The sequence below is a fragment of the Danio rerio genome, chromosome 15 (genome assembly GCF_049306965.1).
Source record: "Danio rerio strain Tuebingen ecotype United States chromosome 15, GRCz12tu, whole genome shotgun sequence".
NCBI lineage: Eukaryota > Metazoa > Chordata > Actinopteri > Cypriniformes > Danionidae > Danio > Danio rerio.
In genome coordinates, this window is record NC_133190.1 from 22,399,271 (window position 1) to 22,421,879 (window position 22,609).

Below are 22,609 nucleotides of genomic sequence, written 5' to 3' on the forward strand. Positions count from 1 at the left end.
TGGGTGGTTTTCGGTTTTGTTCTCCCCCCACTTGTTAGTTGGGTTCGGGCTAAAACCTGGCGGTAGCGGCATTCAAAATTTAGTCCTGCGCAGATCTCTACTACAAAGCGCCATCTGAACATGAGAATGTCCATGTCTGGTGTGCCGTGTCGCGGCTCTAAGTGGGTTGTAAGAGTTGAAATATTGCAAATATTCTGATATCTTTGACAATTCAAAACATGAGCTGAAAACAGAGACTGGTGACTTCACAACCCAGCAAGGGGGAATGCGGGAAAAACCAGTTCCTGCTGCATTTGCATCTGAGTATGCTGAAACTCAGCTTCATCCCCCCAACTCACACATAGGGTCATTTCAATGTTTGAATGTTCTAGATTAACCAAACTGACTTTAACTATCATGTTTGATATCAATTGAAATGTCTCAATGCGATTGGTACAATGGTCTCATTCTCTCAGAAATAGACATAATCAAAACAATAAATATATAACTTCAGGCATCTTTTGAACCACTGTGAAGGGTGTGACTTTTCCCTGAGTGTGAATGCCTTTTGTTATTCACACCCCCTTCCTTGAGGGAATTCTTGGATTATTTAAGGTAAGGTCTGAGAAAGACCCAGCGCGATTCTGCCTAACCAGATCAGCCCATAACATGGCTTGTTCCATGTTATGTATATTTCAAAGTCAGGAATGCATCTTTTTCATCTTGGATTTATCTTTGTTAATTTGATGTTTTGTATTGATCGTTTATGAATTGACTGATTGAATTGGCATAATACATTTACCTGACTAATAAATTGTTATGTTTTGAATGATTCAAACAGAGTTCGTGTTATTATCTTTAGTAGATTGTGGTAATTTCATAGCACCACAAACCCGTTCAGGTTAGTAGCGGACTAGGACACGGTAGACGGAGCATTGCGGCACGCTATACGATGTCTCTAGAGCTCCGACTAACAAATTGGCATTTATTCATGTATACTTAGGCTGTAAAAAGATATCTAAGGGGATAGTCCTTCACCCGATAAACTTATAATACTATTTAGATAGTATAGTGATTATTCAAAGTTACTACTAGTTTAAGTACGACTGGTCTGCTTAATTCTATAGTAATGATCGTTATATGACTAAATAGCTCTGTCTGATTAAGGAGGTAGCAGACCTATGGGGACCGCATAAAAAATATCCTAATCTGAGTAAGTAGGGTTCTGCCTTTTTAGGATAGCGGTCAATCGCCCCTGTTTAGTGACCAAGACTGACATGCTTGTGCTTAAGAAATCGTATACTCGGCCGGTACAAGATTCAGGATGTTATAGGAATCCCAATGAACGAGAATAACATAAAATGATGAACCGAAGAGAATATTCAATCATAATCTGAATTAATGTGAACGGAAACAAAATAACCTTCTCAATGTTTTATAATTGGAGTCAGATAAAACGAGGATAAATATATTAATATTCTAAACCACCTCATACTAAAATTGGAGTCAGATATGAGTTAAGTTTAATATAAATCAACATTGTGCTCTGGAAAGACCGAACATGCAGTGAACCTTCATCCACCAGTGGATACAGTCATTGGACCAACTGGCTGGACCCTACAGGGTCATCCGGTGCCTCAGTCAAAGTTAACAGTGTTAGTGGTTATTAGTCTCGGTGTACAAGCTCGGCACTTTAAACTAGCACACAGTTGGCTGTAAAACTATACAAAGACACAAATGATTGTGTACTCTCTGCTTGGTCAGTGGCAGAGGCGTACATGTACGGCTGAATGCTGATCCTCCCATGCAGCGTCTCTGTCTGCCTGTTTGTTGCCAAACACAGAGCGGGGGAGCTCTTGGCTCCGCCCACTTGTCACGTTGGGTGGGAATTTGTAACAAATTTTCATGTGAAGCAACACGCCCCTAAAACGGCGAGCTGTGTACACGCCCACAAAATGACACTGTTTAACACATTCTAATAAAAAACATCTGAACTGTGTTTTGAACAGAACCTAAACTGGCACACTCAGAACCATAATATTAAAATTAAATCATAAAAAAGGGGTAAACTATGTGCCCTTTAAATTCACTAATGTTGTTCCTGGACCATCTTAAACGTTTAAATGCAGCGTTATATGTCTGCGCTGATGGTGTAGTGGTTAGTGCGTCAACACATGATACACATGATCATTCTTCTTTGGCTCTCGGCGAAGGCGGTCGCATTTTTCCCTCTCCGTCCCATATCTCTCCTTGCTAGCTCCTCTTGTCTTCGTTTTATTCTATCTTTGAGGATCTCCATGGCCTGCTATCCAAACGAATAAGGAATTATGGATTTGATCAACTGGTCTCTGAATGCGATTGACACTATCTTCTCGATGAGAAATTTGGGCTCGGGAGAGCCCACTTATCCTGCAGAGATGTTTGCAGCTGGATACGTGATGGACGGGTGGGAGAAATGGTGCGTTGTGTGCCTGGCTGTTCTGTCTCTGGAGGATATTGAAGATATTTACCTATTCGAAACTTTGATATCAGGGTTTCTGCTGATGGGCTTATGCAGAGCCCTAGGGTATCGATGTTTAATGAAAGCGGTCAGTGCTGCTCAAAACCCCACCAGTCTGGCCGGCTAGATTGAAATGTATATGGGTAGGGTCGCAAATGCTCAGACCATGGTTCTAGACCGCAAATTTTAAAACATCAGGGTAAAACTAGCGGCTCTGCAACAAGATTTGGCCAGTACTGGAGACGAGTGATCGACATTAAATATATGTGAAATTGGCAAATAATGACCGAAATTGACATAACTTTTCTTCTCTTTCGGCTTCCCTATGTTTTCCTGCCAGACGGCCTCGGCTGGAGAAAAACAACTTCTCCCGGAGAGCAAGATAAGGAGACGCTTTGAAATTCCTACTCCCTGTCAAGGACACCTGTTCGACTCTACAGGCTTACACACACATACACAGCTACAGATAAACAATCACCACCTAGCCCTGATCCTACACCTTCGTGTGCTTTCACCCACTGGAGGGGGTAGGCTGGTCTGCGACCAGCACCTCCATGGCTGCAGGACCAGATAGCTGCTCGCCCTCAGCGAACTATATCTAAACCCCCTGTTCCCATTCCCTGTGGCAGTGTTGTGTCTTGTCTTTGTGTTTCTGTGGTGGTTGCTGGGCTTTTTTTTCTCCCTGTTCTCACCCTGCCCTAATTCAAGGGCAAGGTAAGAGGGAATATTTTTGCCTCCCTCTCCTTAAATGTATCTCCTTCCTTTTCTAAATGCTACCTACTGTGACCTGTCTTCCCCCGAAAATTGGGGGGTTGACAGAAGATATTTTGAAGGAAGCTGAAAACCTGTAAAAAAACACTATGGAAGTCAATGGTTACAAGTATTCAGCTTTCTTCAAAATATCTTGTGTTCAACAGAATAAAGAAACTCAAAGGCTGTTATGTTTGCTTTATATGCATATATTTATTTTATATGCATATTTACCCACTGCACTTTCAGTCCTGAAGAAAAAGTAAAAAGACCTTTTCAAGACACAATCATGCTTGATGGTTACATATTAAAACTAGAAGAAAAAAAACTCCTATCAACATAAAAAAATAGCCAGAGGTTTACAGCTTAAAGTTGATGACTTATTTACACTTTAAATTCAATTATATAATCACTTATTTGAACTATTTTAGTATCAAAGAGTTATATTCAATGTTTCTTTGTCAACCGCAGTTTTATGGATTATGCATAATGTAGGGTCCAGCCAGTTGGTCCAAAGACGGTGTCCACTGGTGGATGAAGGTTCTCTGCATGTTCGGTCTTAACTCATATCAGAATATTAATATATTTATCCTCATTTTATCTGACTCCAATTATAAAACATTGATAAGATTATTTTGTTTTCCTTTCACATTATTTTAGATTATGATTGAATATTCTCTTTGGTTCATCATTTTATGTTATTCTCGTTCATTGGTATTCCTATAACATCCTGAATCATGTACCGGCCGAGTATACAATTTCTTAAGCACAAGCATGTCAGTCTTGGTCATTAAACAGTGAAGATTGACTGCTATCCTAAAAAGGCAGAACCCTACTCGTTCAGATTAGGATATTTTTTTATGCGGTCCCTATAGATCTGCTACCTCCTAAATCAAACAGAGCTATTTAGTCATATAATGATCATTACTATAGAATTAAGCAGACCAGTCGTACTTAAACTATTAAATAAATAAATTAATGCCAATGTGTTAGTCGGATCTCTAAAGACATTGTATAGCGTAGCCGCAATGGTCCGTCTATCGTGTTTTAGTCCGTTACTAACCTGTACAGGGGCTTGTGGTGTTATGAAATTACCACAATCTACTAGAGATAATAATTCAAAACATAACAATTTATTAGTCAGGTAAATATGTATTATGCCAATTCATTCAGTCAACTCATAAATTATCAATATAAAACATCAAATTATCAAAGACAAATCATAGATAAATAGATGCATACCTGACTTCAAAATACATAACATGGAGCGTTAGCTCCATGTTACGGGCTGATCTGGGTAAGCAGAATCGCCCCGAACATTTCTCAAACCTCCCTTAAGTAATCCAAGAATCCCCTTAAGGAAGGGGGTGTGTAAATAACAAAAGGCATTTGCATTTAGTGCTGCCTGTAGGAAAGGCACACCCTTCACAGTGGTTCAAAAGATACCTAATTATATATTTATTGTTTTGATTATGTCTGTATGATATCAAACATGATAGATAAAATCACTTGGGTTAATTTAGAACATTCAGACTTTGAAATGAACATATTTGTGAGTTGGGTGGTTGAAGTCGAGTTTTAGGGGATTCAAATGTAAATGTAGCTGGTTCTTTCCCGCATTTCCACCTGCTGGGTTGTGGAGTCAATTGTCTCTGTTTTAGCCTCATGTTTGAATTGTCAAAGACATCAGAATATTTGTAATATCTCAATTCTTACATAAATATGGATTAAAATTTTCATTTTGTGTGCTTAATGTGACTCAAAAGCTTGTTCCAGCTTGTGAATGTACATGGACAATCTGCATATGGACAGGGATACCAGCAAATTTGGTCATAGTGTAAATGTTTTTGTCTAAAATGTTTAATGTTTACCTGCTAGACTGCTCTTTTTACATAGCCATACTCAAATATCTGTAGAGAAAAACAAATAGCTACAAATATTGGAGAAGCATTATAGTAATAATTACCATCAGCTTACTTTATACAAGATTTTACTGTGTCAAGTCAAAATACAGTCAATCATATAACAAAAAAAAGACATTTTTCATAAAATATTATTTTATAAGTTTATTTGTGAAATCTAAATCAATAACCTTGTAGCAGCATACACAGTGGAGAAGGCTGTATTGTCAAGTTATGCTTGAATTGGTCTGTAAGAGACAAATGTCTCTAAGTAAAAACAGAATTAACTTGGTGTTTAAAAGTCTCGTTATGAAATCACAAGCAAACATTAAGTTAGAACTGCAAAAGTTTCATTTCATGACTGACTTTTTAAAAAGACTTCATAGGGCAATTTAATAAAGACAACTCACAATGTACAACATAAATGCACTTAATCAAAAAAACTTTGCTTAATAAGTGTTTAATTTTGCATGTTTAAAATGTTGTAACACTCCCTCACACAGATTTTATATTCGTCTAAGATTTTTAAAATAAAGGATGCCTAAGCATAGATATTAGCGTAATACTATATTACAGTAAAACATGCACATGCAATAAAAAACATTACCAAACAACATGGTATTGAAGCAGATTACACTTACCTTGCAAGCCACTCACGCCGGCAAATTTCGAAGGACAACAGCTTTCTTCCTCTTGATTTGCAGGTCTATTTTAGCCGAGTCGACTCACTAAATATGCAATACCGCCATCTATGGTGTGAAGTACGGAGCTGCGCCTTTTTTTTTTAGCATCTGGTAAGATCTGGCTTGTTTTACCGTAAGATATATGTAAAGATATATGAGATATTATAAATAAGATATAATATACCATATTCATTTTTAAATTAAATATAAAAAGGCAGTAAGTCTAAAAATAATTTTTTTAATGTCAATTTTGCAAGGTGGGTAAAGCCCATTTAATTCAAAGCTAAATTATGGCCGGCCGGATGACTAGCTAATTTAAAGCTACGCTCTGGCTATACAAATAACATATATATTTAAAAACCCAAACACTTTATAAATGCAATTGACTTTCCTTATTTGAAGGAATATCATACATATTACAAGGTATTTTGCCAAAAGAAGACAGGTAAGCAAATGTAAGGTTTTTTGGGCTAGAGTTTAAGTTCAATTTATTTATATAGCACGTTTCCAATTCCCACAAGGCTGCACAAAGTGTTTTACAGGGATAAAATACTAAACTGGTTATTCTGAGGTTTTGTTTAGGGTTGGGGTAGGTGTAAAATTGAACAAAACATAGCAGATTACAGTGAGGTTGGGCCTAGAGCTGGGGTGGGTGTTATATTAACAAAATGCAATAGGTTGTATTTTGTGCCATGTACAAGACATTGAATAAATCAAAACCTTATGGAGGTATGTTACTGTGAGGTTGGGTTTTGAGTTGGGGTAGGTTTAGAGGTTAATAAAACAAAGCAGGATACTGTGAGGTTGGGTTTAGGATTGGGGTAGGTTTGATATTCAAACATAATAGGTTGGACGCAGTGTCATGTACGAGACATTAAATGAATGAAAACTCCAGGTTTGTACAGCCCACTTGGAGCTCAAGTCTCACCCACTTGGAGCTGAGCAGGCTCCGATTTCTATTTATACCTTTCTCAGTCAGGTAACTTCCTTTTCAGTAGTATGAGCATCTGCACTGTGTGGCATATTTGCAGACATATAACAGAGACTGAAACATTGCTCACACTTGTCTGAGATGGTCATTTGGACTGCAATCTTGTTTTAGGTTGGCACTTTGTATTTAAATCTTGTCTGCTTTACGTATTTGTATCTGTGCTGCAGTAGAACGCCTCAGCCTCACAGCAAACATTTTGGTCTACAAGCTGTCACTGGCGTCTTCCCAGGAGAGCGGCTGTACTGGTTTCTTCTGGAGGTCCTGAGGGATGTACGGGACCAAGGCATGAGAGCAGTTAGGGGATCCTTTGTAAAGCAGGGGAGCACCCCACAGGCTGTGTGCTGGCGGCTCCAGAAACTTGATTCACTCCGGAGTAGAACTGAACAGCTCGGGCAGGGGCAAACGGTGTGCGTGGTGCGCTGATGGACACCAATGCAAAAAGTCCTGAGCGAGCCAGCCAGGAGTCGAACCTAGAATCTTCTGATCCGTAGTCAGACGCGTTATCCATTGCGCCACTGGCCCTGTCTGTTTTGGTGGGCCTCAAGTTGTGGTGTCGATAGGATGCTCCTACACAGAGCATGTGGCAGTCCCTCGCTAAAAGAACTGTGATCCAAGCTCTGAGACTTTCTCCTCTCCAGGAGGAGGGTACAAGCGTTAGAGTTATTTTTGTCAGAGCAGTTGCGGCACACTTGGGTGGAGGCGCAAAGCTAGGCTTGAGGGCAAGTGTTTGCCAGCACTTCCCTGGTGGTCTAGTGGTTAGGATTCGGCGCTCTCTCACCGCCGCGGCCCGGGTTAGATTCCCGGTCAAGGAACTTCCTTTATACCTTCATGGTGAACTTCGAGCTGTAGTGCCGATTTTATCTTCGCAAAGGCAAAAAAAAAAGAAGCGTCTCTGAGCGCAAAAGACATCCTTCGAGCCGGAGTCAAACCAGCGACCTAAGGATTGCCAACATGCCACCTACTGTCCTCCGCTCTACCAACTGAGCTATCGAAGGCTTATGATGGCTGTTCACAACCGCACCCTATAAAGTCGACGAAGTCCAATTGCTGGCCAAGAGCACTCATGCCTTCCCATACCGGGAGTCAAACCCGGACCACCTGGGTGAAAACCAGGAATCCTGGCCGCTAGGTATATGGAAGCTGCCGCTTTTGGGCCCCAGTCTTGGCACAAACTCCAGTTCTTTCTGATCGCTCGCACTTCACGGCTCCACTTGCACAAGTGCCACTCACACACTTATGCATTCTCTCATACACAGTTCCCTGGTTTCCGTAACCTAGAATCTTCTGATCCATAGTCATAAGCGTTATCCTTTGTGCCACCGGCACTCTGTTCAGCATTTTGTTACCACATTGCTTGAAGCAAGGACAAGGCTCTGTCAATCTGGAGTTCCTTCACCACACATTCTGCTTTGTTTTTATGGCAAAAGGTTGTGTGGAGGGGATGCTCTTACAGGATTCCTTACAGTCCCTCCATAGAAGACCTGAAATCCAGGGTCGGAGACTCTCTCCTTTCCAAGAGGAGGTTAAAGCAATGGTTTCTATTATGACTGTGTGTCAGAGCACTTAGGTGTTGCTGCAGCTCAGAGACCTACAAGCGGAGGAGATTACACTGCAAGTTGGCTGGGTGACCTCTATGTGGTAGGGACTTGTGCCACAAGTAGGCTGGGTTTACGATTGATGTAGCTGTAGTGGACATTAATAAAAGGAGAAAAAAACTGGTTACTCTGAGGGTTGTTTTTAGGGTTGGGGTAGGTGTAAAAATTAATCAAACACAGCAGGTTACTGTGAGGTTGGGCCTAGGGCTGGGGTAGGTGTTATATTAACAAAATGCAATAGGTTGTATTCTGTGCCATGTACAAGACATTGAATAAATCAAAACCTTATGGAGGTTTGTTACTGTGAGGTTGGGTTTTGAGTGGGGGTAGGTTTAGAGGTTAATAAAACAAAGCAGGATACTGTGGGGTTGGGTTTAGGATTGGGGTAGATTTGATATTCAAACATAATAGGTTGGACGCAGTGTCGTGTACGAGACATTAAATGAATGAAAACTCCAGGAGGTTTGTACAGCCCACTTGGAGCTCAAGTCTCACCCACTTGGAGCTGAGCAGGCCATTTGGAGCAGGCTCCAATTTCTATTTATACCTTTCTCAGTCAGGTAACTTCCTTTTCAGTAGTATGAGCATCTGCACTGTGTGGCATATTTGCAGACATATAACAGAGACTGAAACATTGCTCACACTTGTCTGAGATGGTCATTTGGACTGCAATCTTGTTTTAGGTTGGCACTTTGTATTTAAATCTTGTCTGCTTTACGTATTTGTATCTGTGCTGCAGTAGAACGCCTCAGCCTCACAGCAAACATTTTGGTCTACAAGCTGTCACTGGCGTCTTCCCAGGAGAGCGGCTGTACTGGTTTCTTCTGGAGGTCCTGAGGGATGTACGGGACCAAGGCATGAGAGCAGTTGGGGGATCCTTTGTAAAGCAGGGGAGCACCCCACAGGCTCTGTGCTGGCGGCTCCAGAAACTTGATTCACTCCGGAGTAGAACTGAACAGCTCGGGCAGGGGCAAACGGCGTGCGTGGTGCGCTGATGGACACCAATGCAAAAAGTCCTGAGCGAGCCAGCCAGGAGTCGAACCTAGAATCTTCTGATCCGTAGCCAGACGCATTATCCATTGCGCCTCAAGTTGTGGGCCTCAAGTGGGCCTCAAGTTGTGGTGTCGATAGGATGCTCCTACACAGAGCATGTGGCAGTCCCTCGCTAAAAGAACTGTGATCCAAGCTCTGAGACTTTCTCCTCTCCAGGAGGAGGGTACAAGCGTTAGAGTTATTTTTGTCAGAGCAGTTGCAGCACACTTGGGTGGAGGCGCAAAGCTAGGCTTGAGGGCAAGCGTTTGCCAGCACTTCCCTGGTGGTCTAGTGGTTAGGATTTGGCGCTCTCACCGCCGCGGCCCGGGTTCGATTCCCGGTCAGGGAACTTCCTTCATACCTTCATGGTGAACTTCGAGCTGTAGTGCCGATTTTATCTTCGCAAAGGCAAAAAAAAGAAGCGTCTCTGAGCGCAAAAGCCATCCTTCGAGCCGGAGTCGAACCAGCGACCTAAGGATTGCCAACATGCCACCTACAGTCCTCCGCTCTACCAACTGAGCTATCGAAGGCTTATGATGGCTGTTCACAACCGCACCCTATAAAGTCGACGAAGTCCAATTGCTGGCCAAGAGCACTCATGCCTTCCCATACCGGGAGTCAAACCCGGACCACCTGGGTGAAAACCAGGAATCCTGGCCGCTAGGTATATGGAAGCTGCCGCTTTTGGGCCCCAGTCTTGGCACAAACTCCAGTTCTTTCTGATCGCTCGCACTTCACGGCTCCACTTGCACAAGTGCCACTCACACACTTATGCATTCTCTCATACACAGTTCCCTGGTTTCCGTAACCTAGAATCTTCTGATCCATAGTCATAAGCGTTCTCCTTTGTGCCACCGGCACTCTGTTCAGTATTTTGTTACCACATTGCTTGAAGCAAGGACAAGGCTCTGTCAATCTGGAGTTCCTTCACCACACATTCTGCTTTGTTTTTATGGCAAAAGGTTGTGTGGAAGGGATGCTCTTACAGGATTCCTGACAGTCCCTCCATAGAAGACCTGAAATCCAGGGTCGGAGACTCTCTCCTTTCCAAGAGGAGGTTAAAGCAATGGTTTCTATTATGACTGTGTGTCAGAGCACTTAGGTGTTGCTGCAGCTCAGAGACCTACAAGCGGAGGAGATTACACTGCAAGTTGGCTGGGTGACCTCTATGTGGTAGGGACTTGTGCCACAAGTAGGCTGGGTTTACGATTGATGTAGCTGTAGTGGACATTAATAAAAGGAGAAAAAAACTGGTTACTCTGAGGGTTGTTTTTAGGGTTGGGGTAGGTGTAAAAAATAATCAAACACAGCAGGTTACTGTGAGGTTGGGCCTAGGGCTGGGGTAGGTGTTATATTAACAAAATGCAATAGGTTGTGTTCTGTGCCATGTACAAGACATTGAATAAATCAAAACCTTATGGAGGTTTGTTACTGTGAGGTTGGGTTTTGAGTGGGGGTAGGTTTAGAGGTTAATAAAACAAAGCAGGATACTATGGGGTTGGGTTTAGGATTGGGGTAGATTTGATATTCAAACATAATAGGTTGGACGCAGTGTCATGTACGAGACATTAAATGAATGAAAACTCCAGGAGGTTTCTACAGCCCACTTGGAGCTCAAGTCTCACCCACTTGGAGCTGAGCAGGCCATTTGGAGCAGGCTCCGATTTCTATTTATACCTTTCTCAGTCAGGTAACTTCCTTTTCAGTAGTATGAGCATCTGCACTGTGTGGCATATTTGCAGACATATAACAGAGACTGAAACATTGCTCACACTTGTCTGAGATGGTCATTTGGACTGCAATCTTGTTTTAGGTTGGCACTTTGTATTTAAATCTTGTCTGCTTTACGTATTTGTATCTGTGCTGCAGTAGAACGCCTCAGCCTCACAGCAAACATTTTGGTCTACAAGCTGTCACTGGCGTCTTCCCAGGAGAGCGGCTGTACTGGTTTTTTCTGGAGGTCCTGAGGGATGTACGGGACCAAGGCATGAGAGCAGTTGGGTGATCCTTTGTAAACCAGGGGAGCACCCCACAGGCTCTGTGCTGGCGGCTCCAGAAACTTGATTCACTCCGGAGTAGAACTGAACAGCTCGGGCAGGGGCAAACGGCGTGCGAGGTGCGCTGATGGACACCAATGAAAAAAGTCCTGAGCGAGCCAGCCAGGAGTCGAACCTAGAATCTTCTGATCCGTAGTCAGACGCGTTATCCATTGCGCCACTGGCCCTGTCTGTTTTGGTGGGCCTCAAGTTGTGGTGTCGATAGGATGCTCCTACACAGAGCATGTGGCAGTCCCTCGCTAAAAGAACTGTGATCCAAGCTCTGAGACTTTCTCCTCTCCAGGAGGAGGGTACAAGCGTTAGAGTTATTTTTGTCAGAGCAGTTGCAGCACACTTGGGTGGAGGCGCAAAGCTAGGCTTGAGGGCAAGTGTTTGCCAGCACTTCCCTGGTGGTCTAGTGGTTAGGATTCGGCGCTCTCACCGCCGCGGCCCGGGTTCGATTCCCGGTCAGGGAACTTCCTTCAAACCTTCATGGTGAACTTCGAGCTGTAGTGCCAATTTTATCTTCGCAAAGGCAAAAAAATAGAAGCGTCTCTGAGCGCAAAAGCCATCCTTCGAGCCAGAGTCAAACCAGCGACCTAAGGATTGCCAACATGCCACCTACAGTCCTCCGCTCTACCAACTGAGCTATCGAAGGCTTATGATGGCTGTTCACAACCGCACCCTATAAAGTCGACGAAGTCCAATTGCTGGCCAAGAGCACTCGTGCCTTCCCATACCGGGAGTCAAACCCGGACCACCTGGGTGAAAACCAGGAATCCTGGCCGCTAGGTATATGGAAGCTGCCGCTTTTGGGCCCCAGTCTTGGCACAAACTCCAGTTCTTTCTGATCGCTCGCACTTCACGGCTCCACTTGCACAAGTGCCACTCACACATTTACATTTTACATTTAGTCATTTAGCAGACCCTTTTATCCAAAGCGACTTACAAATGAGGACAAGGAAGCAATTTACACAACTAAGAGCAACAATGAATAAGTACTAAAGGCAAGTTTCAGGTCTGTAAAGTCTAAGAAGGGAAGTGTTAGTAGTTTTTTTTTTTTTTTTTTTTTTTTTTTTGTACAGTTAGTGTGAAATTCAAAGAGGCAATTGCAGATTAGGAAGTGAAGTGGAGACTAAATAGTTGAGTTTTTAGTCGTTTCTTGAAAATAGCGAGTGACTCTACTGTTCTGATGCAGTTAGGGAGTTCATTCCACCAACTGGGCAGATTGAGCGTGAGCGTTCGCGAAAGTGATTTTTTCCCTCTTTGGGATGGAACCACGAGGCGACGTTCATTCACAGAACGCAAGTTTCTGGAGGGCACATAGATCTGCAGAAGTGAGTGCAGAGAAGAAGGTGCTAGGCCAGAAGTCACTTTGTAGGCAAACATCAGAGTTTTGAATTTGATGCGAGCAGCAACTGGCAGCCAGTGCAAACGGACTAGCAGCGGAGTGACATGTGCTCGTTTAGGTTCATTGAAGACAACTCGTGCTGCTGCATTCTGGAGCAGTTGAAGAGGCTTGATAGAGTTAGCTGGAAGCCCAGCTAGTAGAGAGTTGCAGTAATCCAGTTTGGAGAGAACAAGAGCTTGAACAAGGAGTTGAGCTGCATGTTCAGATAAGAAGGGTCGGATCTTTCTGATGTTATAGAGTGCAAATCTGCACGATCGAGCAGTTCTAGAAATGTGGTCAGAGAAGTTTAGTTGGTCATCAATCGTTACTCCAAGGCTTTTCACCATTTTGGATGCAGTAATGGTTGCCCCATCCATCTGGATTGAAAAGTTATGGTGTAGAGTCGGGTTGGCAGAAACTACAAGCATTTCCGTTTTTGCGAGGTTCAGCTGAAGATGATGATCTTTCATCCAGTGTGAAATATCCAACAGGCAGGCTGAGATACGAGCAGGAACCGAGGGATCATCAGGATGAAAAGAGAGGTATAGCTGGGTATCATCAGCATAGCAGTGGTAGGAGAATCCATGTCTCTGGATGACTGGTCCTAGAGATGATGTGTAGATGGAGAAGAGAAGTGGCCCAAGAACAGAGCCTTGAGGTACCCCAGTGTTTAGATGCTGTAGGTTGGACACTTCTCCCCTCCAAGACACCCTGAATGACCTGTCAGAGAGGTAAGATCCGAACCATTGTATAACAGTGCCCGCAACGCCCAGTGACTCAAGCGTAGATAGCAGGATCTGGTGGTTGACAGTGTCAAAAGCAGCTGACAAGTCCAGCAAAATGAGGACTGATGATTTAGAGTCTGCTTTAGCCAGTCTGAGATCCTCCACGACCGAGAGCAGGGCAGTCTCAGTTGAGTGACCTTTCTTAAAGCCGGATTGCTTGTTGTCCATGAGGTTGTTTTGAGTAAGAAAGTCCAGGACTTGATTGAACACTACTTTCTCCAGAATCTTGGCCATGAATGGAAGCAGGGATACTGGTCTGTAGTTTTCAAGTAGCGTATGGTCCAGGTTGGGTTTCTTTAGCAGTGGGGTTACCCTAGCCTGCTTAAATGTAGTGGGGAATAAACCAGAGTCAAGAGATGTGTTAATTATGTGAGTCAGTGTTGGTATGACTGCAGGAGAGATGGCTTGCAAGAGATGAGAGGGAATGGGATCGAGTGGACAGGTGGTTGCATGGCTAGATAGCACAAGTTTGGACACCTCAGACTCAGAGAGCTGAGAAAAAGAGGTGAGTGTGTGTGGTGTTGGTGTTGTATCTTGCGTGTTTGTTGTAGGTGCAGCAAATTGAGCACTGATTTTTGCAGTTTTGGTGCAGAAGAATGTAGCAAAGTCATCAGTAGTAAGTGTGGAGGATGCGGGTGGAGGAGGAGGATAGAGGAGGGAGGAAAATGTTTTAAAAAAGAGGCGAGGATTAGTGGCATTGTTGATTTTCAGACGGTAATACGTCTGCTTTGCAGAAGTAACCTCAGCTGAGAAAGAGGACAGAAGAGTTTGGTATGTTAAGAGATGTGCAGGATTTTTAGTTTTCCGCCAAATTCTCTCCGCAGCCCGAAGTTTTGAGCGATGCTCACGGAGAGCATCCGAGAGCCAGGGTGCAGGAGGACTGGCACGGGCTGGCCTGGATGCAAGAGGACATAATCGGTCTAGACATGATGCTAGTGTGGAGCAGAGTGTATTAGTGGCACTGTTCGAATCAAGTGAAGTGAGTTTGCGAGATGGAGGAAGAGAGTCTGAAACAATGGTGGATAGTCTATTGGGTGAGAGAGATCGTAGGTTTCTGCGAAAGGTAACCAGTGTTGGAGTGTGTGGCGGCTCAGGAGTAATGTGGATGTTGAGAGACAGAAGGAAATGATCAGATATTTGTAGTGGAGTTACTATTGTTTGATCAGTGAAGCAGTGTCGTGTGTAAATAAGGTCTAGCTGATTACCTGATTTGTGGGTAGCAGAAGTAGGTGCTCTTTTTAGGTCAAAAGAGGCAAGCAAAGTCTGAAAGTCTGCAGCTTGCGGTTTGTCAACGTAAATGTTGAAGTCACCTAGCACCAATAAGGGAGTGGCAAAATTAGAAAAAGATGAGAGAAGAACATCCAGTTCATCTAGGAAGTGACCTAATTTACCTGGTGGGCGGTAGATGACAACCACATTTATGTAGAAGGGGTGGATAATGGTGACTGCATGGAATTCAAAGGAGCTGATTGTTGGCAGGGACGGTATCAGAGTAAATTTCCATTCTTTGGAAATTAGTAGTCCAGTCCCACCCCCTCTCCCTGTCTGACGAGGAGTGTGGGAAAAAGAGAAACTAGCAGAAAGAGTAGCATGTGTAGCAGTGTCCTCCGGCCTCAACCAGGTCTCAGTTAGAGCCATGAGATTATAGTCAGAATATGTAGCTATGGAGGTAATAAAATCAGCCTTGTTAACAGCTGATTGACAATTCCAGAGGCCCAGGGAGAGAGAGAGTTGTGAAATAGTAAATACATGTATTGAACGAAGGTTGTGAGGATTACGCCTGCAGCGTACCTCCCGTGTTTTGCGAGTGTTAGTAACAACAGGAATTAGAACACACATAATAAAAGTGCACTGACAACAAAAAATAAGTGTAAAGTAAAACAATAAAGTAAAGTACTCAAGTGCTTTGTCGGTAGAGTGCCGGTGGCACTTATGCCGGTGCCGGTGACACTTATGCATTCTCTCATACACAGTTCCCTGGTTTCCGTAACCTAGAATCTTCTGATCCATAGTCATAAGCGTTCTCCTTTGTGCCACCGGCACTCTGTTCAGCATTTTGTTACCACATTGCTTGAAGCAAGGACAAGGCTCTGTCAATCTGGAGTTCCTTCACCACACATTCTGCTTTGTTTTTATGGCAAAAGGTTGTGTGGAGGGGATGCTCTTACAGGATTCCTGACAGTCCCTCCATAGAAGACCTGAAATCCAGGGTCGGAGACTCTCTCCTTTCCAAGAGGAGGTTAAAGCAATGGTTTCTATTATGACTGTGTGTCAGAGCACTTAGGTGTTGCTGCAGCTCAGAGACCTACAAGCGGAGGAGATTACACTGCAAGTTGGCTGGGTGACCTCTATGTGGTAGGGACTTGTGCCACAAGTAGGCTGGGTTTACGATTGATGTAGCTGTAGTGGACATTAATAAAAGGAGAAAAAAACTGGTTACTCTGAGGGTTGTTTTTAGGGTTGGGGTAGGTGTAAAAATTAATCAAACACAGCAGGTTACTGTGAGGTTGGGCCTAGGGCTGGGGTAGGTGTTATATTAACAAAATGCAATAGGTTGTATTCTGTGCCATGTACAAGACATTGAATAAAATCAAAACCTTATGGAGGTTTGTTACTGTGAGGTTGGGTTTTGAGTGGGGGTAGGTTTAGAGGTTAATAAAACAAAGCAGGATACTGTGGGGTTGGGTTTAGGATTGGGGTAGATTTGATATTCAAACATAATAGGTTGGACGCAGTGTCATGTACGAGACATTAAATGAATGAAAACTCCAGGAGGTTTGTACAGCCCACTTGGAGCTCAAGTCTCACCCACTTGGAGCTGAGCAGGCCATTTGGAGCAGGCTCCGATTTCTATTTATACCTTTCTCAGTCAGGTAACTTCCTTTTCAGTAGTATGAGCATTTGCACTGTGTGGCATATTTGCAGACATATAACAGAGACTGAAACATTGCTCACACTTGTCTGAGATGGTCATTTGGACTGCAATCTTGTTTTAGGTTGGCACTTTGTATTTAAATCTTGTCTGCTTTACGTATTTGTATCTGTGCTGCAGTAGAACGCCTCAGCCTCACAGCAAACATTTTGGTCTACAAGCTGTCACTGGCGTCTTCCCAGGAGAGCGGCTGTACTGGTTTCTTCTGGAGGTCCTGAGGGATGTACGGGACCAAGGCATGAGAGCAGTTGGGGGATCCTTTGTAAACCAGGGGAGCACCCCACAGGCTCTGTGCTGGCGGCTCCAGAAACTTGATTCACTCCGGAGTAGAACTGAACAGCTCGGGCAGGGGCAAACGGCGTGCGTGGTGCGCTGATGGACACCAATGCAAAAAGCCCTGAGCAAGCCAGCCAGGAGTCGAACCTAGAATCTTCTGATCCGTAGTCAGACACGTTATACATTGCGCCACTGGCCCTGTCTGTTTTGGTGGGCCTCAAGTTGTGGTCTCGATAGGATGCTCCTACACAGAGCATGTGGCAGTCCCTCGCTAAAAGAACTGTGATCCAAGCTCTGAGACTTTCTCCTCTCCAGGAGGAGGGTACAAGCGTTAGAGTTATTTTTGTCAGAGCAGTTGCAGCACACTTGGGTGGAGGCGCAAAGCTAGGCTTGAGGGCAAGCGTTTGCCAGCACTTCCCTGGTGGTCTAGTGGTTAGGATTCGGCGCTCTCACCGCCGCGGCCCGGGTTCGATTCCCGGTCAGGGAACTCCCTTTATACCCTCATGGTGAACTTCGAGCTGTAGTGCCGATTTTATCTTCGCAAAGGCAAAAAAAAGAAGCATCTCTGAGCGCAAAAGCCATCCTTCGAGCCGGAGTCAAACCAGCGACCTAAGGATTGCCATCATGCCACCTACAGTCCTCCGCTCTACCAACTGAGCTATCGAAGGCTTATGATGGCTATTCACAACCGCACCCTATAAAGTCGACGAAGTCCAATTGCTGGCCAAGAGCACTCATGCCTTCCCATACCGGGAGTCAAACCCGGACCACCTGGGTGAAAACCAGGAATCCTGGCCGCTAGGTATATGGAAGCTGCCGCTTTTGGGCCCCAGTCTTGGCACAAACTCCAGTTCTTTCTGATCGCTCGCACTTCACGGCTCCACTTGCACAAGTGCCACTCACACACTTATGCATTCTCTCATACACAGTTCCCTGGTTTCCGTAACCTAGAATCTTCTGATCCATAGTCATAAGCGTTCTCCTTTGTGCCACCGGCACTCTGTTCAGCATTTTGTTACCACATTGCTTGAAGCAAGGACAAGGCTCTGTCAATCTGGAGTTCCTTCACCACACATTCTGCTTTGTTTTTATGGCAAAAGGTTGTGTGGAGGGGATGCTCTTACAGGATTCCTGACAGTCCCTCCATAGAAGACCTGAAATCCAGGGTCGGAGACTCTCTCCTTTCCAAGAGGAGGTTAAAGCAATGGTTTCTATTATGACTGTGTGTCAGAGCACTTAGGTGTTGCTGCAGCTCAGAGACCTACAAGCGGAGGAGATTACACTGCAAGTTGGCTGGGTGACCTCTATGTGGTAGGGACTTGTGCCACAAGTAGGCTGGGTTTACGATTGATGTAGCTGTAGTGGACATTAATAAAAGGAGAAAAAAACTGGTTACTCTGAGGGTTGTTTTTAGGGTTGGGGTAGGTGTAAAAATTAATCAAACACAGCAGGTTACTGTGAGGTTGGGCCTAGGGCTGGGGTAGGTGTTATATTAACAAAATGCAATAGGTTGTATTCTGTGCCATGTACAAGACATTGAATAAATCAAAACCTTATGGAGGTTTGTTACTGTGAGGTTGGGTTTTGAGTGGGGGTAGGTTTAGAGGTTAATAAAACAAAGCAGGATACTGTGGGGTTGGGTTTAGGATTGGGGTAGATTTGATATTCAAACATAATAGGTTGGACGCAGTGTCATGTACGAGACATTAAATGAATGAAAACTCCAGGAGGTTTGTACAGCCCACTTGGAGCTCAAGTCTCACCCACTTGGAGCTGAGCAGGCCATTTGGAGCAGGCTCCGATTTCTATTTATACCTTTCTCAGTCAGGTAACTTCCTTTTCAGTAGTATGAGCATTTGCACTGTGTGGCATATTTGCAGACATATAACAGAGACTGAAACATTGCTCACACTTGTCTGAGATGGTCATTTGGACTGCAATCTTGTTTTAGGTTGGCACTTTGTATTTAAATCTTGTCTGCTTTACGTATTTGTATCTGTGCTGCAGTAGAACGCCTCAGCCTCACAGCAAACATTTTGGTCTACAAGCTGTCACTGGCGTCTTCCCAGGAGAGCGGCTGTACTGGTTTCTTCTGGAGGTCCTGAGGGATGTACGGGACCAAGGCATGAGAGCAGTTGGGGGATCCTTTGTAAACCAGGGGAGCACCCCACAGGCTCTGTGCTGGCGGCTCCAGAAACTTGATTCACTCCGGAGTAGAACTGAACAGCTCGGGCAGGGGCAAACGGCGTGCGTGGTGCGCTGATGGACACCAATGCAAAAAGTCCTGAGCGAGCCAGCCAGGAGTCGAACCTAGAATCTTCTGATCCATAGTCAGACGCGTTATCCATTGCGCCACTGGCCCTGTCTGTTTTGGTGGGCCTCAAGTTGTGGTGTCGATAGGATGCTCCTACACAGAGCATGTGGCAGTCCCTCGCTAAAAGAACTGTGATCCAAGCTCTGAGACTTTCTCCTCTCCAGGAGGAGGGTACAAGCGTTAGAGTTATTTTTGTCAGAGCAGTTGCAGCACACTTGGGTGGAGGCGCAAAGCTAGGCTTGAGGGCAAGCGTTTGCCAGCACTTCCCTGGTGGTCTAGTGGTTAGGATTCGGCGCTCTCACCGCCGCGGCCCGGGTTCGATTCCCGGTCAGGGAACTTCCTTTATACCTTCATGGTGAACTTCGAGCTGTAGTGCCGATTTTATCTTCGCAAAGGCAAAAAAAAGAGGCGTCTCTGAGCGCAAAAGCCATCCTTCGAGCCGGAGTCGAACCAGCGACCTAAGGATTGCCAGCATGCCACCTACAGTCCTCCGCTCTACCAACTGAGCTATCGAAGGCTTATGATGGCTGTTCACAACCGCACCCTATAAAGTCGACGAAGTCCAATTGCTGGCCAAGAGCACTCATGCCTTCCCATACCGGGAGTCAAACCCGGACCACCTGGGTGAAAACCAGGAATCCTGGCCGCTAGGTATATGGAAGCTGCCGCTTTTGGGCCCCAGTCTTGGCACAAACTCCAGTTCTTTCTGATCGCTCGCACTTCACGGCTCCACTTGCACAAGTGCCACTCACACACTTATGCATTCTCTCATACACAGTTCCCTGGTTTCCGTAACCTAGAATCTTCTGATCCTTAGTCATAAGCGTTCTCCTTTGTGCCACCGGCACTCTGTTCAGCATTTTGTTACCACATTGCTTGAAGCAAGGACAAGGCTCTGTCAATCTGGAGTTCCTTCACCACACATTCTGCTTTGTTTTTATGGCAAAAGGTTGTGTGGAGGGGATGCTCTTACAGGATTCCTGACAGTCCCTCCATAGAAGACCTGAAATCCAGGGTCGGAGACTCTCTCCTTTCCAAGAGGAGGTTAAAGCAATGGTTTCTATTATGACTGTGTGTCAGAGCACTTAGGTGTTGCTGCAGCTCAGAGACCTACAAGCGGAGGAGATTACACTGCAAGTTGGCTGGGTGACCTCTATGTGGTAGGGACTTGTGCCACAAGTAGGCTGGGTTTACGATTGATGTAGCTGTAGTGGACATTAATAAAAGGAGAAAAAAACTGGTTACTCTGAGGGTTGTTTTTAGGGTTGGGGTAGGTGTAAAAATTAATCAAACACAGCAGGTTACTGTGAGGTTGGGCCTAGGGCTGGGGTAGGTGTTATATTAACAAAATGCAATAGGTTGTATTCTGTGCCATGTACAAGACATTGAATAAATCAAAACCTTATGGAGGTTTGTTACTGTGAGGTTGGGTTTTGAGTGGGGGTAGGTTTAGAGGTTAATAAAACAAAGCAGGATACTGTGGGGTTGGGTTTAGGATTGGGGTAGATTTGATATTCAAACATAATAGGTTGGACGCAGTGTCATGTACGAGACATTAAATGAATGAAAACTCCAGGAGGTTTGTACAGCCCACTTGGAGCTCAAGTCTCACCCACTTGGAGCTGAGCAGGCCATTTGGAGCAGGCTCCGATTTCTATTTATACCTTTCTCAGTCAGGTAACTTCCTTTTCAGTAGTATGAGCATCTGCACTGTGTGGCATATTTGCAGACATATAACAGAGACTGAAACATTGCTCACACTTGTCTGAGATGGTCATTTGGACTGCAATCTTGTTTTAGGTTGGCACTTTGTATTTAAATCTTGTCTGCTTTACGTATTTGTATCTGTGCTGCAGTAGAACGCCTCAGCCTCACAGCAAACATTTTGGTCTACAAGCTGTCACTGGCGTCTTCCCAGGAGAGCGGCTGTACTGGTTTCTTCTGGAGGTCCTGAGGGATGTACGGGACCAAGGCATGAGAGCAGTTGGGGGATCCTTTGTAAACCAGGGGAGCACCCCACAGGCTCTGTGCTGGCGGCTCCAGAAACTTGATTCACTCCGGAGTAGAACTGAACAGCTCGGGCAGGGGCAAACGGCGTGCGTGGTGCGCTGATGGACACCAATGCAAAAAGTCCTGAGCGAGCAAGCCAGGAGTCGAACCTAGAATCTTCTGATCCGTAGTCAGACGCGTTATCCATTGCGCCACTGGCCCTGTCTGTTTTGGTGGGCCTCAAGTTGTGGTGTCGATAGGATGCTCCTACACAGAGCATGTGGCAGTCCCTCGCTAAAAGAACTGTGATCCAAGCTCTGAGACTTTCTCCTCTCCAGGAGGAGGGTACAAGCGTTAGAGTTATTTTTGTCAGAGCAGTTGCAGCACACTTGGGTGGAGGCGCAAAGCTAGGCTTGAGGGCAAGCTTTCGCCAGCACTTCCCTGGTGGTCTAGTGGTTAGGATTCGGCGCTCTCACCGCTGCGGCCCGGGTTCGATTCCCGGTCAGGGAACTTCCTTTATACCTTCATGGTGAACTTCGAGCTGTAGTGCCGATTTTATCTTCGCAAAGGCAAAAAAAAGAAGCGTCTCTGAGCGCAAAAGCCATCCTTCGAGCCGGAGTCGAACCAGCGACCTAAGGATTGCCAGCATGCCACCTACAGTCCTCCGCTCTACCAACTGAGCTATCGAAGGCTTATGATGGCTGTTCACAACCGCACCCTATAAAGTCGACGAAGTCCAATTGCTGGCCAAGAGCACTCATGCCTTCCCATACCGGGAGTCAAACCCGGACCACCTGGGTGAAAACCAGGAATCCTGGCCGCTAGGTATATGGAAGCTGCCGCTTTTGGGCCCCAGTCTTGGCACAAACTCCAGTTCTTTCTGATCGCTCGCACTTCACGGCTCCACTTGCACAAGTGCCACTCACACACTTATGCATTCTCTCATACACAGTTCCCTGGTTTCCGTAACCTAGAATCTTCTGATCCTTAGTCATAAGCGTTCTCCTTTGTGCCACCGGCACTCTGTTCAGCATTTTGTTACCACATTGCTTGAAGCAAGGACAAGGCTCTGTCAATCTGGAGTTCCTTCACCACACATTCTGCTTTGTTTTTATGGCAAAAGGTTGTGTGGAGGGGATGCTCTTACAGGATTCCTGACAGTCCCTCCATAGAAGACCTGAAATCCAGGGTCGGAGACTCTCTCCTTTCCAAGAGGAGGTTAAAGCAATGGTTTCTATTATGACTGTGTGTCAGAGCACTTAGGTGTTGCTGCAGCTCAGAGACCTACAAGCGGAGGAGATTACACTGCAAGTTGGCTGGGTGACCTCTATGTGGTAGGGACTTGTGCCACAAGTAGGCTGGGTTTACGATTGATGTAGCTGTAGTGGACATTAATAAAAGGAGAAAAAAACTGGTTACTCTGAGGGTTGTTTTTAGGGTTGGGGTAGGTGTAAAA

At 45.0% G+C, this 22,609-nt stretch overlaps 15 non-coding genes across 15 annotated transcripts; 5 read left to right on the forward strand and 10 right to left on the reverse strand.

The window, feature by feature from the left end:
- Positions 1–7,253: 7,253 nt before the first annotated feature.
- trnar-acg (transfer RNA arginine (anticodon ACG)) lies at positions 7,254–7,326 on the reverse strand. The gene has a single exon. It is a non-coding gene; the product is annotated as a tRNA-Arg (tRNA).
- A 386-nt stretch (positions 7,327–7,712) lies between these two features.
- Positions 7,713–7,799, reverse strand: trnay-gua (transfer RNA tyrosine (anticodon GUA)). Its single transcript is given in 2 exon segments — positions 7,713–7,748; positions 7,763–7,799. It is a non-coding gene; the product is annotated as a tRNA-Tyr (tRNA).
- A 1,909-nt stretch (positions 7,800–9,708) lies between these two features.
- trnae-cuc (transfer RNA glutamic acid (anticodon CUC)) lies at positions 9,709–9,780 on the forward strand. The gene has a single exon. It is a non-coding gene; the product is annotated as a tRNA-Glu (tRNA).
- Positions 9,781–9,874: 94 nt separating this feature from the next.
- trnay-gua (transfer RNA tyrosine (anticodon GUA)) lies at positions 9,875–9,961 on the reverse strand. The gene is given in 2 exon segments: positions 9,875–9,910; positions 9,925–9,961. It is a non-coding gene; the product is annotated as a tRNA-Tyr (tRNA).
- Positions 9,962–11,582: 1,621 nt separating this feature from the next.
- On the reverse strand, positions 11,583–11,655 carry trnar-acg (transfer RNA arginine (anticodon ACG)). Its single transcript has one exon. It is a non-coding gene; the product is annotated as a tRNA-Arg (tRNA).
- Positions 11,656–11,871: 216 nt separating this feature from the next.
- On the forward strand, positions 11,872–11,943 carry trnae-cuc (transfer RNA glutamic acid (anticodon CUC)). The gene has a single exon. It is a non-coding gene; the product is annotated as a tRNA-Glu (tRNA).
- Positions 11,944–12,038: 95 nt separating this feature from the next.
- trnay-gua (transfer RNA tyrosine (anticodon GUA)) lies at positions 12,039–12,125 on the reverse strand. Its single transcript is given in 2 exon segments — positions 12,039–12,074; positions 12,089–12,125. It is a non-coding gene; the product is annotated as a tRNA-Tyr (tRNA).
- A 5,140-nt stretch (positions 12,126–17,265) lies between these two features.
- trnae-cuc (transfer RNA glutamic acid (anticodon CUC)) lies at positions 17,266–17,337 on the forward strand. The gene has a single exon. It is a non-coding gene; the product is annotated as a tRNA-Glu (tRNA).
- A 94-nt stretch (positions 17,338–17,431) lies between these two features.
- trnay-gua (transfer RNA tyrosine (anticodon GUA)) lies at positions 17,432–17,518 on the reverse strand. Its single transcript is given in 2 exon segments — positions 17,432–17,467; positions 17,482–17,518. It is a non-coding gene; the product is annotated as a tRNA-Tyr (tRNA).
- Positions 17,519–19,139: 1,621 nt separating this feature from the next.
- Positions 19,140–19,212, reverse strand: trnar-acg (transfer RNA arginine (anticodon ACG)). Its single transcript has one exon. It is a non-coding gene; the product is annotated as a tRNA-His (tRNA).
- A 216-nt stretch (positions 19,213–19,428) lies between these two features.
- On the forward strand, positions 19,429–19,500 carry trnae-cuc (transfer RNA glutamic acid (anticodon CUC)). The gene has a single exon. It is a non-coding gene; the product is annotated as a tRNA-Glu (tRNA).
- A 94-nt stretch (positions 19,501–19,594) lies between these two features.
- On the reverse strand, positions 19,595–19,681 carry trnay-gua (transfer RNA tyrosine (anticodon GUA)). Its single transcript is given in 2 exon segments — positions 19,595–19,630; positions 19,645–19,681. It is a non-coding gene; the product is annotated as a tRNA-Tyr (tRNA).
- Positions 19,682–21,302: 1,621 nt separating this feature from the next.
- Positions 21,303–21,375, reverse strand: trnar-acg (transfer RNA arginine (anticodon ACG)). Its single transcript has one exon. It is a non-coding gene; the product is annotated as a tRNA-Arg (tRNA).
- A 216-nt stretch (positions 21,376–21,591) lies between these two features.
- On the forward strand, positions 21,592–21,663 carry trnae-cuc (transfer RNA glutamic acid (anticodon CUC)). The gene has a single exon. It is a non-coding gene; the product is annotated as a tRNA-Glu (tRNA).
- A 94-nt stretch (positions 21,664–21,757) lies between these two features.
- trnay-gua (transfer RNA tyrosine (anticodon GUA)) lies at positions 21,758–21,844 on the reverse strand. Its single transcript is given in 2 exon segments — positions 21,758–21,793; positions 21,808–21,844. It is a non-coding gene; the product is annotated as a tRNA-Tyr (tRNA).
- Between the last annotated feature and the right edge of the window lie 765 nt (positions 21,845–22,609).